Source organism: Prunus avium, chromosome 8 (genome assembly GCF_965620075.1).
Source record: "Prunus avium chromosome 8, drPruAviu1.hap1.1, whole genome shotgun sequence".
NCBI lineage: Eukaryota > Viridiplantae > Streptophyta > Magnoliopsida > Rosales > Rosaceae > Prunus > Prunus avium.
Window position 1 is genome coordinate 22,147,151 of NC_142291.1, and position 16,176 is coordinate 22,163,326.

General features: G+C 37.1%; 1 pseudogene across 1 annotated transcript; it reads left to right on the top strand.

Moving 5' to 3' along the window:
• Positions 1–4,268: 4,268 nt before the first annotated feature.
• Positions 4,269–12,744, top strand: LOC110752902 (protein ROS1A-like; annotated as a pseudogene). The gene is made up of 17 exons (XR_015826332.1): positions 4,269–4,913; positions 5,386–6,843; positions 6,927–6,999; positions 7,112–7,938; positions 8,112–8,195; positions 8,301–8,385; positions 8,468–8,559; positions 8,632–8,698; positions 8,795–8,831; positions 8,938–9,016; positions 9,331–9,741; positions 10,282–10,318; positions 10,401–10,458; positions 10,631–10,921; positions 11,173–11,287; positions 11,535–11,573; positions 12,354–12,744. The product of XR_015826332.1 is annotated as a protein ROS1A-like (transcript).
• Positions 12,745–16,176: the final 3,432 nt, after the last annotated feature.

Consider the following 16,176-nt stretch of genomic DNA (forward strand, 5'->3'; position numbering starts at 1 on the left):
TAAACCTTCTTCTTAACTTTTCCCCTTATCATTTACATGTTCTCAATCATCTTTACTTTGCTTAAACATTGAGGACAATGCTTCATTTAAGTTTGGGGGTGCTGGAAAGTTTTTAGCTTTTGTGTTTGTGTCTGAAAACGTAGGCTTCTTCATTGCTACAAATTTTTTTTTTTTTTTTTCTCTGCTACTGTTTTGAAAGTTTGGTCCACGTTGTGTTCTTCATTTTTTCATGCTGAATCCAACGACGTAAAGAACGTTAAATTTGACCAAGTGGTTTGAAAGTTACATGTCAAAACAGATTATATGTTGAAATTGAGCAGAATAGCAATTTGAAACCTCACGTTTTTCTTTTATGTTTCTTTTCTTTGAGTCATTTTCAGTTTTCCTTCCCACACCAATGATAAATCTTGAGTCTAACTTCTAATATGGCTCTTAGGAATTTGATAAGCATTGTGTTAGGTCTGAATCTTATTCTTTTGTAGCTAAGTCTCACATAATTATGCTTGAGCTTTCTATGCACTTTAGCCATGATTATACAACTCTTGCATGTCTTACCCAATTGTATGCATTTTTGCTTGTGTGATTCACTGGAATGTTAAGTTATAACTAAGATATGATTTAGGCCATCTTTGTTAAGCCTCTTTCTTTTTCCTCCATCAACCCATACAATACATATTCCATTGTAAACCCTTTTGTGCCCAAACACTTAGCCATTTCTTTCTATCACCTTATCATCTATTAAATATCCTACCATCTAGGGGACATGTAGAGTATGATTGTATTTGAGATTGTAATGTATTCAAGGCAATAAATGAGCTATTAAAAAAAAAATTCAGAAGAAAAAGAGAAAAGAAGTGTGGCCAATATAGTCACGACCCTAGGGTGATATAAGGAGAAATCAAGGTGATCTAGGGTAAAGAGCCGCAAAATTGGGCCAAATATTATACAAAGTGTGTAAATGTCAAAATCAAATTGTGAAGTGATTCAATTGCAAAATCTGGTATTGTGAGCTTTTCAATTTATGTGCCTTACATTTCAAATGTCAATGATCTTGTTTACATGATATGCTCTACTTTGTTCCTTAGACTTTGTGTTCCAATATCCATTCCTTTTCTAACCATTACATTACATCCATGAGTAAAGTCCTATTGATTTTGGTTTAGCTTGGCAAACTTGTGTTCATTCTTGCAGGAATTCATATCGTTGTTTGAGAAGCATGAGTTGTATCTTCATGGCTATTTCACACACACACCTTGAGCATGATTTTTGTGAGATTGTGGTAGCACTTGAATAATGTTTGGAACTTCCTTAGTGCTTGTTTTGTTCCTTGTTGAGCCATGTCTATGAAGTTTAAAATTTCTGTTCGGTTGGAAGGTTAACGTTTTTGTTTTTGTTTTGTTTTTGTTTTTGTTTTTCTTAAGGACTAACAAATCTATTAAGTTTTCTAACCACTTTGTTTTGTAGAGTCAGTAAAACGTTTGTGGGTATCGTATCTGTTAAACCCTCAGGAGACACAACTCCTCCTACTAGGGATGCCTAGAGGTTTAAAGGCTTGTTGCATACGCTCAATGCAATCGAGTTACCTACGAAAGTGGTCTAGTTAAACTTCTTGTTTTGTTTTTATCTTTGTTTTTCTTGTTGTTTTGCTCGAGGACTAGCAAAATCTAGGTTTGGGGGTATTTGATCGGTTCATAATTGTATATCATTTTGTACCCTTCTAGCTTATGATTTGGTTATGTTTTTGAGTTAAACTTATGCTTTTAATCCTTTTTGTGTTTATCTTTCAGTTCATTGAGCTTTAGGTAATAATGATGGCTTTAGAGAGCATAATTCATGCAATTCAAGCATGTTAAGGCCTAATTTGGATGAATGGATGAAGAGCTTAAAGACAAACTCATTTTGGCTACAGCCCCCTGCCAGTCCAGTTCCGTAGGTCATATTGCAAGCTTTGTTTCAACAACCTACATAGCTCGAATGAGGCCACATTCTTCATGAAAGTTGTTCCAATTGGTGTGTACTATAACATATCCAACATTCAGCCCCATTGGATAAATCTGGAGTCCGTTACCTAGCAAACACAGAACCATGCTCAGGATGGATCTTATCAGCGCGGAAAATGAGTTAGCAATTTGTTTCGGCCTTAACTTCTTCCTCCGACCTTGGATTGGCCCAAATAACATATGGCTGGAAAGAAGACATTCTGAACTTCAATTTAGAGTGCTTAAAGTCCTAATTTGATTAAGGGAAGCCCAAGTTGTAAGCCCTTGAAGTTTCTGGTCATGCTGACCTCAGCATGTGCTGGTTGGATGCTTGGTCATGGTGAGCTAGGTATGAGCTATCATTTCTGGTTGGAAGCTTGGTCATGGTGACATGAAGATGAGCTAGGGCTGCTGGTGGGATCTATTGGTGAAGTGCATCACCCAATTTAGATTTTCTAATACAAGTGCATCAACCATTTCAGATTTTATAAAACAAGTGTTGTATGCATTAGCCATATTGAATTCAGATTTTCACTTCCCCTAGGCCTATAAATAGGGAAGTTCTCTAAGCTTGTAAACACACCCCAAGGGGGGGAGCTCTCAAACACTTCTCTAGAGCTCCCTTCCCTTCTCTCCCTCAAATTCTCTTAGTTTCATTTTCTAGTTTTCAATTGTTGTAATGAAATATTTGTGCTGAAATTCTCCCTAAGTTTTTCTTAGTTCCACTTTACTTTTCATTATGTAAATTCTTTTCTTTAGTTTTTCAAGTTTGATTAGTTTCCAAGTTTCAATTATGGTTCATGTTCTTATTCATTATGCTTATAAGTTAATATGCTAGTTTGAATGATTGATCACCATTTAGGCTTGCATGTTAGCTATCTTGGTTTGAATTAAGAGTATACACCATGCTTTAATTCGAATTGAACTATGAATAGGAAGAGTATGTATGGACATTCGACAACAGGGATTAGATACATGCTTGGTTGTTTAAATTGTTCTTCTATGCTTAATGGGTTCCTAATGCTTAATTTTAGGTTAGACAACAAATGATCAAATTAGGGAATTAGGAACACAAGGTTATGACCACACACCATGGCTTAATCATACATTAGCTAGAATCAATCCGTTAATCTAATTGAACTTGGGAACTTATCTGCTTGAGTTAGTTATTTTCTTTCTTCCTTGTTTTATTTATTTCCCTTCTTTTTCATTTCTGTTTTGTGTAGGGAAAATGAATTGAATCATTCAATCACCAATCCTCGTGGGATCGACCTCGCACTTACATACGCTATACTACCGAACGGCTCGTGCACTTGCGAGTATCACAAGTTGAGGATGCAGCTGAATCCATTTTGGTGCAGTTGTATCTACACAACAGGAGGTAAGGTTTGTGCTTCTTTTTCTCTACTCTATGTTCTATGTTTCTGATTGGCACAAGTGGCTTCTGGGAATTATCATGATTCATGAAGCTCCAATGGCGGTTTGAATTTGAGAGGTTGGGTAAAGAGATTGAGGTGAGGGTGATTGTGGCTGTCAGGGGTTGGGTAAAAAGAGAGAAAGAAAGAGAAATTGGGCATTTCAGATTTGATTTTGTGCTTGAGGTGGTCGTGGGTTGCAGGTATGGGTCAATTCTTTTTCTTTTTCTTTTTTTTTTCTATTTTTGAGGGAGGGATGGGTGTGCTGTGAATTTTTTTTAGGAGGGCTAGGCAATGGTGCAGAGGGTGGGTGGGGTGTGGCTGTTGCAGGTCCAAGAAGGGGGAAGAGGGCTGAGGGAGATATCAGGTTTGATTTTGTGCTTGAGGTGGTCGTGGGTTGCATGTATGGGTCTGGTTGATAGTCACAATTTTTTTTAAATTTTGTTTTTGTTTTGGGAGGGATGGGTGTGCTGCGAAACTTTGTTTAGGAGGGCTAGGCAATGGAGTGGAGGGTGGGTGGGGTGGGGTGGGGTGGGGCTGTTGCAGGTCCAAGAAGGGGAAGGGGGCTGAGGGAGATATGAACATGGAGATGGTGATTGTCCAACCCTACCAAACTTGAAATGACCAAAATAACCCTCAAATTGACGGATTAATGGATGAAATCTTCGAATTTTGACGGTAGGGGGAATATTGATAATAAAATTTAATTCAAGCCCTTAATTCGCTATAAAAAAAAATCAGGGGGTAATTTGAGAATTATGTACAAGTTCAGGGTAAATCGGCAGTATAACTATACCCTTTAAATGTATTACCAGTTTCTGTCTTTTGCTCAATATATATAGATACAAATACAATAGCCCACTTCATGTGCAAGGCTTTTACTCATTTTCCAACGCTCTTTCGTACCAAAGGAGCATGGAAGAAATCCCAAACACCCCTGCAAACCCCATTGCAGAGAGTTTACAGAAATTCTATGTTAGAAGAAGATTGAAGAACAAGTTGAACACCCCAGCACAGCCCATTGCAGGGAACAAGTTGAACACCCCTGCACAGGAGCCCATTGCAGGGACGTTACAGAATTTCTATGTTAGAAGAAGATTGAAGACTTCTAGTGGGGTTTCTATGTTTTCTGGTGCTCCAAGTTTTTTAGTGGAAAACAAGGGATTGAGTAACCCAATTGCAGCATTGCCCACAAAGGTAGAGGTACATAATTGCAGTGGAATTAGAGACACAAATTTGGGTTCTGTTGACTTTTTTGATTTGAATAAGATTGTTTTGGAGTTTGATGATACATCTAATTTTGTGGGTTATGCTTATATGGACTCTGATGAGAATACACGCAAAAGTGTTGTGGAAGCAGAATTGTCAGTTTTGACAATTCGTGAGGAGCAACAGCTCTTGTACGGGAACAGTGTAACTAGTCCAACTCCTCAGTCATCTCCCAGTGCAACAAATAGGAGTTCCTTTGACATGATGGGCACTTGTTTCTCTACAGATTCCGTGTCACAATGCAAGTCCGGTAAGGATTCTTTTGAAGCGGATTTATTTTAAGCAGAATTTAATGGTTTAATTTTTTTTATTGTTCTTGACTGTGTGGTGGATCTCTTGAATTGGATTTATTTGTTTTCAAAATCAAGAGATTTTCTTGAAAGAGTAGGTCTTCTCCGTTTAAGAATACTTAATAAAAAAATGAACAATTGGGTTGTGTTTAATTTTGCGGAAGGATAGGAAAGAGGGAGAAAAAACAAAGGAGTAGGATCCTCTTCCTTCATCTAATACTGCTTATGGATTGAAAATTTGTCTATTCAGCCAAAAAGTAAATCAATTGAGCAATAGAATTTTATGATGTTAACATGAATTTTACAAGCCTACCTTACTGATTTTGGCACCACTTGTGGGTATTGGAATGCATTCATTTTCAGATGTTATCACATTCTTACATACTTTCTGTTCTTGCTGATAGTACTGGTAGCATTCATATTCTGCGATAGGTTATTTGACTGCAGATGATCAACAAAATAAGGAAAATTTTAAGCAAGAGAGTCAAACAAAGAATGACGATTGCAAGTTCAATGCTGCAAACTGTATTGGTCGCTCAACATTGCCTAGCACTTCAAGCCTTTCAGGGAAAAAGAATAACTTGAAAAGAAGACCGGATGGTGGAACAAACTTGAATGAAAGGCCACAGAAGAGACGAAAGAAGAGAGGATATAGGCCGAAAGTGGTTGGTATTGGACGGCCTAGAAGGACTCTGGAGCCTAAGACACCCCAGAAAGCAACACCAAAGCCTACAACTCGAATGCCTTCTTCTTCCAAGAAAAACATGTCAGTAAAGAAGTCTTCAAGCAACCTCAAAAACTTGGTACTCATACAAGTCTCTGTGGATAAAGTTGACCTTTCTGTATCAGACAGAGCTACTCTAAACATGGACCTACAAATCAATCAAATGATGGAAGTGCCATCATATTAGCCACCCCTCCTCGAAAATTTAGAATTGGTTGCCAAAAAGCTAAGGATTGCTCCCTTGATTCAGAAGGCAGTGGATATTTTGCAGCAGTTGATGCTGAAGCAGAGAAGTTGGTGGGAAGCTGCATCAACCAGAATGATTGCCAGTACAATGCATATCAACTTGACCAAACAAATTTCCTAGTAAATCAATGCCTCAACTATAGCAAAAGTACGACTGAATTTTCCTAAGAAATGCAGGAAACAAAGGATGATGAGGAGGAGATGGAAAGTAGACAGGTGGTCAGTATTAGCAAGTAAGTTTCATGAGAGTGCAAGCCATGTTACACTGAGATGTACGAACAAGAAATCAGTCCCGAAAAACAATAAAAAAGAAGTGTTCAATATGCTCGGCAACAAAAACCATGGAAGGCTGCAATACCAAACAACAGAAATTATAGATCTAACTGATGCACTGCCGTCACTACTTAAGACAAAGAAAAAGAGATCAAAGGGGCATACTGTGTTGAACTTAGCTGGTCTAACTGCAACTCCAATTTGCAACCAGTCACCAAGAGCTCTTCTCAGAGAAAGAGTTAGCGAAGGGCAAGAAACTAAGAACTTTCAGAGGCTGGATGCTAATAAGGTCACGTTATTTGCAAATAAAAATGGAGGGGCGGTGACAGATAACCATGACCAAGATGCACATGTTACAAGGAATGACCAGGGAATACTAGTTCCCCATCAAGGACAACGAGATCAGGGTACACATAGTCCTCATGGTCAGCTTGGGATGTTAGCTGCATACAAGGGGAAGAACAACAAAAGGCTTGCAAAGCTTTCTCACTCAGAATATGAACTAGCTTTGACATGGAAGGTTCAAATGCAAGACAAGGTTAATGAGGGTCAAATTGAAAAAAGTGATGAGGATTGGTGGAGGAATAAAAGAGAAGTCTTTCATGGACGGATTAGTCTACTTGTATCTCGGATGCACACAATCAAAGGTACAATCCCGGCTAATACTTGTTGAAAATGTTACAGAAAATTATATGCAAATTTCCTAACAGTAATATTATTTTCTGAGCAGGAGATAGGAAATTTTCACCTTGGAAAGGTTCTGTGGTGGACTCAGTAGTTGGGGTTTTCCTAACTCAGAATGTGTAAGATCATTTTTCAAGTTAGCTTCAGATTTGATAAACTAGAATTTGTCAAAGTTTTTTTTGGGGTTGGAGGTTCATAATGAGACTATTAACTTCATATTCTCTTCTACAGCTCTGCCTTCATGTCACTTGCCGCCAGATTCCCCTGTCAGTCTACTTCCCATGAAACAGATTATAAAGACATAAACACGGTAGGCAGCCAAGAATTGACTGGGAGTAGAATTGTTTCTATCATGCCAGTAACTGATGAGGAGTTGCTCACATGTGAAGCTGCGTATGGGAATAAGGAGTCAAGCTCTGACGAATCTAATGACCTTGAAGAGGCGTCAAGGTCTCTGTGTGGTTCCTACAAGCCTCCAGAGGTTTCCCAAATCCATTTCAATGAAAAGGTAGATCATCTGGAAATCTTGGAAGACAGTGTAGTGTCATATAATCCCCAGGTTCAGCAGAAAATTTCAACAGAAGTTGATTTTCATGCATCAGAAGGAATGTCTAGTCTGCCACCAGAGTGTAGCTCACAAACGAAGGATGAGATGGCTGCATAAAACTATGAGAGTCACCTCTACTCTGTAAATATGCCACTTGATAAGCCTGAGAGCACAGCTGATACTATGATCCCAAATCCGAAAATTTGCTTGCAGCCACCTAATTATGCCAACAGCACCAGAAAGAACAGAAGGGAAACAAACTGAATTTAAAAGAGCAACATTCAGACATGAAATCTGGCGAAACAAAGAAAGCTACTCGAAGAGGAAAAAAAGAGAAGGCTATAGTGAAGGCCAAAGCTGATTGGGAGTTTTTCGGAAAGATCTATGCTACCAGTGGAGAAAGAAATAGAAATCACATGGACTCAGTAGATTGGGAGGCAGTTAGACACGCAGAAGTTGGTGAGATTGCTGATGCTATCCAAGCGCGTGGCCAACAAAATATGATTGCTTGATGAGTCAAGGTAAATCAAATTATTCCTCTTCCAGAATTTTGGTTCAAAGGACTTGTATAATATTTCCTATACATGAAATTGGTATGCTAAAACTCAAGTACTGTTGCTGTTGCATAGTTTATTTTATTTGTCTTTCATTTTTGAGGAACTTTGGAAAGTTAACTATTTTTACTCACTTGCAAAAGTTCCTTAACCAAGTAGACCATAAACAAATAGACCTCGAGTGGTTGAGAATTGCCCCACCTAAGCTAGTAATGTAAGCATACATTAACAATACAAAGCATGCTAAAATATTTATGTTATTTCATTCGAGTTATATGTATTTGTCAAAGTTTGATCATTCAATCATCCGTAATTGTAGGCAATACTTGAGAGAAATTGACGGTATTGGGTTGAAAAGTGTGGAGTGCGTTCGACTTTTGACACTCCAGCGTGCAGCCTTCCTGGTATGATTTTAATGAACATATTGTTTAGGCGGATGTAATTTGTAAATGTTTTATTCAAAAATGTATTCTTTTCTTCTATTAGATGGACATAAACGTTGGCCGGATAGCGATTCGTCTAGGGTGGGTTCCTCTTGAACCATTACATGAAACGCTTCAGATAGATCTGTTGGACGAGTAAGTACAAAATATACTAACAAGACATATTACTTGTATTTTCAATGAGTGCTATAAATTTTGTATATGTAGGATGCCTGTGATGGATTTAGTTCAGAGGTATCTTTGGCCACGACTAGACCTTGGATCCGTTAACATTGTAATCCCCAAATTTCCCTTTAAGATTATTTTTATTTTGCGAAATCACCTTTAATAAATTAAGAATTGTACTCATTTTAGTATGTTATTTCAACAGGTATGAACTGCATTATCACATGATAGCCTTTGGAAAGGTATATCTCTTCAGACTCAGAGCATATTTTGCAAAAATGTGACCTCAAAATTGGTTAGACGAAAATTCTAAATGCTGGCAATGTATTTTAATATTTGTTTATGCAGGTTTATTGCACAAAGAGAAAAACAAATTGCAATTCTTGTCCGATTAGGGGAGAGTGCAGACACTACTAGCATTTGCAAGGTTTTCCTCAAAATTTAAATGGACCTGTATATAAAATCTTAATGTATATGAAGTGAGGAATTTGATAATTATATCACAACACATGATGAGATTCAGGATATCACTTCACTAAGCACTTGAAAATAGAAATTTGGATGTTGCATCACAAACTATTGAAACTAAGAAAAAGAGTAACTAATAATACAACTTATTGTTGTTATTATTATTTATTTTTCAGTTTCTTATTTCTTATGTTTGAAAGAGATACTACTTGTAAGTTGTAACTCTTAATCTCACTAGGTATGATATGAATCTAATGTACATGTTTGATGCAGCGCAAGGCTTGCCTTACCAGGGATGGAAAAGAAGGCGAGGCCAACAAAGGAAGATAGTTCTACTGCTCCTCCGAGTCCGGCTTTTGAGGCACTCAATTCAATATCACTATCCTTTCTTGAGGCCAACTGTGAATCAGAATACCAAACCAAAAGTTGTGAACCTATCATTGAGGAACCACCATCGCCACAACCTGAATCTACAGAAATACCAGACTTTGAAGATCTTTTTCTTGATGACCTAATTACATTCCAACAATTAAAACGAGAGATGAAAATTTCTCAGAAAATTTAATGCCACATGTGTGTGTTTCGAGAAAATGATATGTCAACAGAATTAGTTGCTTCACAAACTGCTTACATCCCAGCTTCCAAACTGAAGCATGTTGCCCATTTAAGGACAAAGCACCTAGTGTAAGTTGAGTTTGACCTTTTTTATTTTCTGTAGAAAGTTTTCAAATTCATGTGAAAAATAAAAGGTAGTAACTTAAAAAAGTGACTGGATAAATTGAATAGTCCAATCTCTTTGGTATTACAATGCAATAGACATACTTTAGGTGGTTTGGTTATCCAATATCTGTTATATAATTTTACTTTTGGATAATTATATTCCTGCGAGCATAATATGATTTTTTTTAAAAATTGATCCTATCTCATCTTTTGATGGCTCCAGATATTTCAAATCTTCTAGTATAATATGAGGTATTTGTGTATGATAAGAAACATTTGGTATGATCAGAGCCTTTTAGAATTGATGAGAAAATAGATCCTAGAATAAAGTGGAATGAATTAGTGCAATAGCTATATTATTCTTGGGTATGGTTAATTGGTTTGCAGAGAAAAATAGTTCCAAAAGATAGGGGAATAAATTTAAGCATATTTCATAAATGGTATTCTATGATTATTTGATGTCCCATTACCATTGCATTGTAACTAATTTTAATTATCATGCAGCTATGTAGTTCCAGACAATCATATTCTATTGGCAGGGGTAAGTCAGCTACTCGTTTCCTGTGAAAAGAACTTTCATCTGCATAGTTGTTTATTAACTTCTGAAAATATGAATGCCGCAGTTTGAGAGAAGAGAGCCCTGTGATCCAAGCCCATACCTTCTTGCTATATGGACATCGGGTACAACCTTACTTCCAGAAAACATATTCTACAATTCTAAAGTGTTCAGAAAGATTCATGTTTTCGATAGTGAAAGGACTATGATGTCTAAGATGAGAGTTTCCCAACTGGAAAATATGGTACAATGTTTGAATATGTGCTAATCAATTATTTGTGGAAATGTCAACATCAGATCAAACTTCAAATTCATTTCAATCACCTCAGAAAAGATGCAATTCCCAAGAGTCTGGAGAACTGTGTAATGGTGAGAAATGCTTTTCACACAGCAGTCTTCCAGAACAAGCTTCTGATACAATTCTAACAGTCAGCATCTACGAGCACTTGTGCACACTATTACAGTTTCAACTTGCAATAAGTACTCTAGACAATTATGTAAAAGGACGAACTCATCAAACAGATTCCGTGTCGAACAGCAAACAGGGGGAGCTTTCCACTCAACGGGACATACTTTCAAGTTAATGAGGTGAGCTTACTCAACATTTCTCCAATGATTCATATTCTGTCTGTCAGCATATGAAATTATCAATAGTGTTTTAGATCAAGCTACTGTGCTAATAACATATAACATCCCTTTGCAGGTATTTGTTGACCATGAGCTTACTCAACATTTCTCCAATCATTCATATTCTGTCTGTCAGCATATAAAAATAACAGTAGTGTTTTAGATCAAGCTACTGTGCTAAAGCACATATAATATATAACATCCCTTTGCAGGTATTTGCTGACCATGAATCCCGCATACACCCGATCAACATTCCTAGATCATGGATATGGAGGCTAGTGAGGCGAACTGCATACTTTGGAACCTCAACAACTGCAATTCTCAAAGGTGAATAATTCATACACTAGATGAGTTGTATGTATTATATATATAGAGTGATTATCTCATGCAAGACAGTTTGGCATGTTGTTTTGCTAGATTGTGATAGCCTTTGATATGGTGAATCATGTCTGAGCATGCAATGCGATCTGCATTGTCCACAATTGAGATTGACAAATGCCAAACTCTCTGAAAAGAGCGTATCACTCACTATGAAGAGTCAAACAAACGTCTTAAAAATTTCTTCTTATTGCAGGCATAGAAACACCGGAAATTGGGGAATCCTTTTCGAAAGGTTTGTAATTCCCAGCCTGCAGCTTCTTATTGATAGCTTGTTGTAATACTGAAACAGCATCCAGCCCTTTCTAGTCAAAACACAATTAGTTGGATTAGAAGTGCAAAACTCATTCTTAACAAATTTTTCAAAAAAAAAAAAACAGAACAAATCTAATCAATAAAAACCATCTGTTTCCCCCTTTGTACTGCTATGTAAATATCATTTTTATTTGTTTTCCAGCATCAGTTTGGTATGAGGACGAATCCATAATATGTCATAGAGGTAGTGATGACTATTAATATAAGTTCTACACAAGAAGGTTGGACATAATATGTCCGAAAATAAATTGAAAATATCCATAATATGTCTGAAAATATGTCTATCCATAATTTGACTGAAAATATGACTATTAAGATAAGTGATGACTATCCATAATATGTCTGAAAATAAAATGAAAGAAATAATTAAAAATATTCCTGGGTTCAAACTGTGAAATAGAACAAACCATGATAGTAGTAACACAATAAATATCTCATTACAAAATTAAAATTGTGCACCTTGGATGAAACACAAATCACTAAATAAAGTCTATTATAGAAGAATATAGATAATTTTGTCTTATAGATTCACTACTTTTTGAGTTTGCATCAAAATTTACTTATATGTGCCTTTCAAAATAAAAGCACACATTATCAAGAAACTTGTAAAGAAGGAAAATAAAAACTGCAAGCTTATAGCCATCCATGATATCATATGAAATCTAACGATCTTAATTAATGATTCTTTTTTGGTTTCAAGTTTTATTGGCGTGAGAGCATTTGACCGCAAAACACGCACCCCTCAACGGCTCTCAGACATGTTCCACACTTCAACAGGCATGGCGGGAGGAAAGAAAAAGGAAAAAAAGAGGAGATGATGCTGCTAACACAAGTTGAAATACCATGCTTAAGGCCCACAAGGGTCGCTTGACTGAGTCATTCTATAGTGAGGGCCATATATAAGGCCCTCACTATAGAATTCTTGCACTTGACCCTTCTCAGCAATTTGAAAACCTTATATTTATGTATGTTATCCAAGTTGTTTTACAACTAGGCCCCAGATTGAATTTGATGGCCATTAGGTATTTCACATTTACATACATTGGCCATCCATGAGATATGTTAGTAGATTACCTATTTTTCATTCATGCGATCCAATAAAATCCTTAATGGAGCATTTTCGTAAATAATATCATGCCATTTGATAAGAGAAAAAATTAAAATAATTATTCGCACATGTTGTGCCCATTGTCTTGCATCAGAGTTTGAACCTCCTCCTCTACATTAGAATAATTTAGAACATCGACTTTATTGAAAAGAAAAATATAGAAAAATTATCGATAATTAATAATTATGTCTATCAAATAATATATATATATATATATATTGCAAGTTGCAACAAATGAAACATCATCAATTAATTGCCAACATGTATTAATTACAACAATTAATTTCTTTTAAAAAATTAAAGCATAAATGTTAACTAAAATCCCGAAATTGATCACCACATATCCCCCAACCAAGAGAAATTTTTATATGTTCTTGGTACACCACGTACAACCTACAGCGCCCCATCATCCCAGACAATCTAAGAGGTTGAATTGTGTATAGCAGATTTTTGGGCTATCAATTCTAATGGAGTATACCTTAGAAGAACATAAAAGCTTTTAGATGTGACAAGTTTGAAAAAATTCGTGATTTGATGATGAATTAGAATCGTTCATTTTTTTATTTATTTAAATCTATAAATAATGCACTATGAATATATTTCTATTGATCAAAAATTTTGTTGATGTCCAAATCTGGCTTCAATTCTCGACGACGGAGTATGGGATCTTTGGTAGAGATGGGAAGGTGCATATCTTCAGCAAGAGAACTTTTGATAGAAAGGTTGACCTGTTGAAGAGGGACAAAGGAAGCAAATCGTCAATCTTCGAGCACCGTTGTAGTATCTGCCGAAGGCTCTCCAATGCTTAAGTCAGCAAGTATGGGGGACACAATAATTTTGGCAAAGTAATAGTAAAAGTGAAAAATAGTTACCCTTTTACCTGGGCACTATGCCCCTAGAGGAATGGAAATGAGTATTTGCACAAAATTTCGATGTAGGACTTTGTGCAAATCACTATGGTGGCGACACAAGTCCAAGGCTTAGATTTTGCAATTTGGTGCTTTGGCGAAGGCTTCGGCAAGCTGTTGCCGTATCGGAGGAAGATCTCTTTGGTAGGTGAGATCATGATGATGTCATTAGTGTCTGAGGATTTTCTAGGAGTGTTTTAGCTTCAGTAGGCTATGGGTTTGTTTACGCGCCAATTGCCCAGTGCCAAATATGCTCGGTTGATTATGGTACAAATAGTAGTCCCCCAAGTTGCCGATCAAGAAGTGGCTTATGGATTAGGAACCAGTGCTGATTATGGTAAAAATGCTGAATAATCAAACCAAGTTATTCGGCCTGACGGACACCATAGGCAATCCCTAGTCCCCCAAGTTTGCAAGTTGGGAGTTGCTTCAACAAGAAGGTAATTGGGCTACGTCATGAGTTAGACGTGGATTGGATGGCTATGTGATCGGCACACATAGTATCGATTGGTAGGCAAAGTGCACACTGTCATGTGAGAGGCTTCTACACGATCAACATGGTAATTGCCGATCGGCACGGTGACTTTTCCTGTGTCACACGAGAGTCCCTTACACGATCAACAAGATGCTTGCCTACCGGTAGGGGTGACTTCGCACTTGTTGCACAAGAGTCCGCTACACGATCAGCACGATGCTTGCCCATTGGCAGGGGTGACTTCGTGCTAGAGTCGTGCCATATGTCTTGAATAGTGTCACTAATTGGATTTAGAGCTATAAACGGGTCGGATAGGAATCATAGCATCCTATATCCTATCTGATTAAGAAAAATATTTAATTAGATCCGATCCGATAATTCGATGGATACTTCACAAGGATATCCATATCCAATTTGTTGGATTATCGGATATCTTATCCAAAAATCCAATATGAACATATTCAACCAAATCTATCAAACAGCTACCCCACCCCCATTTCCCACCTCTCCATGATTTGTGTTCATTCTTCACAATACCAAGTGTCACACGAGTTAATCATCAAATCATTGGTTTTGCAACGAAGCTATAACTCATGTGAGGATCCAACGACTTTTTTGGTTTGAGGTTTTCTTTGCACAGGTTGGATTGTTTGTGTGATGAGTTAGGGTGGGGATAAGGTTTGCAGTTGGTTGAGTGGGAATGGATTCTATTGAGTGAGGTGAGAGAGAGGGAAGGAGGTGAGAAAGAGAAGGGAAGAGAGAGAATGAGAAGAAAAGAGAAGAGAGAAGAAAAATATGGAAGGCATCTGAACATTGACAACAAAAAAGAAGGCTAAGAAATGAGAGAAGAGTGGTAGGGTTTAGAGTGGGAGAGAGTTAGGGTTTAGTTGGGCTTTAAGCTTACTTCAATGTAAAGTTGAGTTTAAGGGGTTTTGAATACCTATTGGGCTTAACATTTGATGTATTAAACATTGGGTTTAAAATATAAAAATAAATAAATTATTTCTATCAATTTATAATTAGTAAGTAAATATAAAATAAATATTATATAAAATTGGATTGGAGTAGGCCATATCCAGATTTGTTCTGTTAACTTAATGGGTTAACAGATTCGGAACATAATTGGATTATCCGATTATGTCACGAGATCGATCTCCTATTAATTATATTGGATTCAGATCAGATTCATATCAAAATCTGATCCATTAACAGCTCTAATTGGATTTTAAGCGAGCTTCATTAATGTGGAAATTGATGCATTAAGGGCGAGTAGTTGGTGAGTAATAATGGGCATCAGTTCGTGGATCGAGGCATCAGCATAATGTGGGATTATAAAAGCTTGTCCATTGTTAGAAGCGGAGATACTTGGCATTTGGAGAGCGATTTTGAAAGAGAATTTTTAAGCAATTTTCGACGAAATATTCGTGGCGGAGGTGATTTACGGTGGGAGCACTGATGGCGGGGCAATTTTCGACAATAGTGCACGGTGGTCATAACAAGGTAAGCTTGCATTTTCGGCCCTTTTTTGAATTGAAATGCAGTTTCCTTGAATATTTGCATGAACCCATGTATGAACATTAAGTATCATCCTTAGAATAAGAAACTCTAGGCATTCCAACATTTAGGTACCCTGTTTTGATCTTGGCCTGCCATTTTGTTTCCTTGATTTTTGTTTGTAGATGTCAGATAGTTCTGATAAAGAAGTTCACGGTACCCTTTCATTTGGTAGGGAAGAAAGTGAAAATGGTGAGCATACCATGTCTGAGGATACCGATGGTGAGGGTGCCGAATGAGACGGTGTTGTAGAAGGAGTTATAGAAGAGGATAGGGTAGTTGCTCATAAGGGCAAGGTAGAACAACAATCGGTAGATTTGAGTCAAGCACAATATGAGGCAATGCAAGCTGAGTATGTGAAGTTGGTAGCCGTGACTGATTGCCTACTTGCTCTTCCTCAGACTCCTAAAGTGGGGTCAAGCAATCAAGGAGGGTCGTCTGCCTCTAGCGATGTATTAGTAGTGTTTGCTTTAGCAGA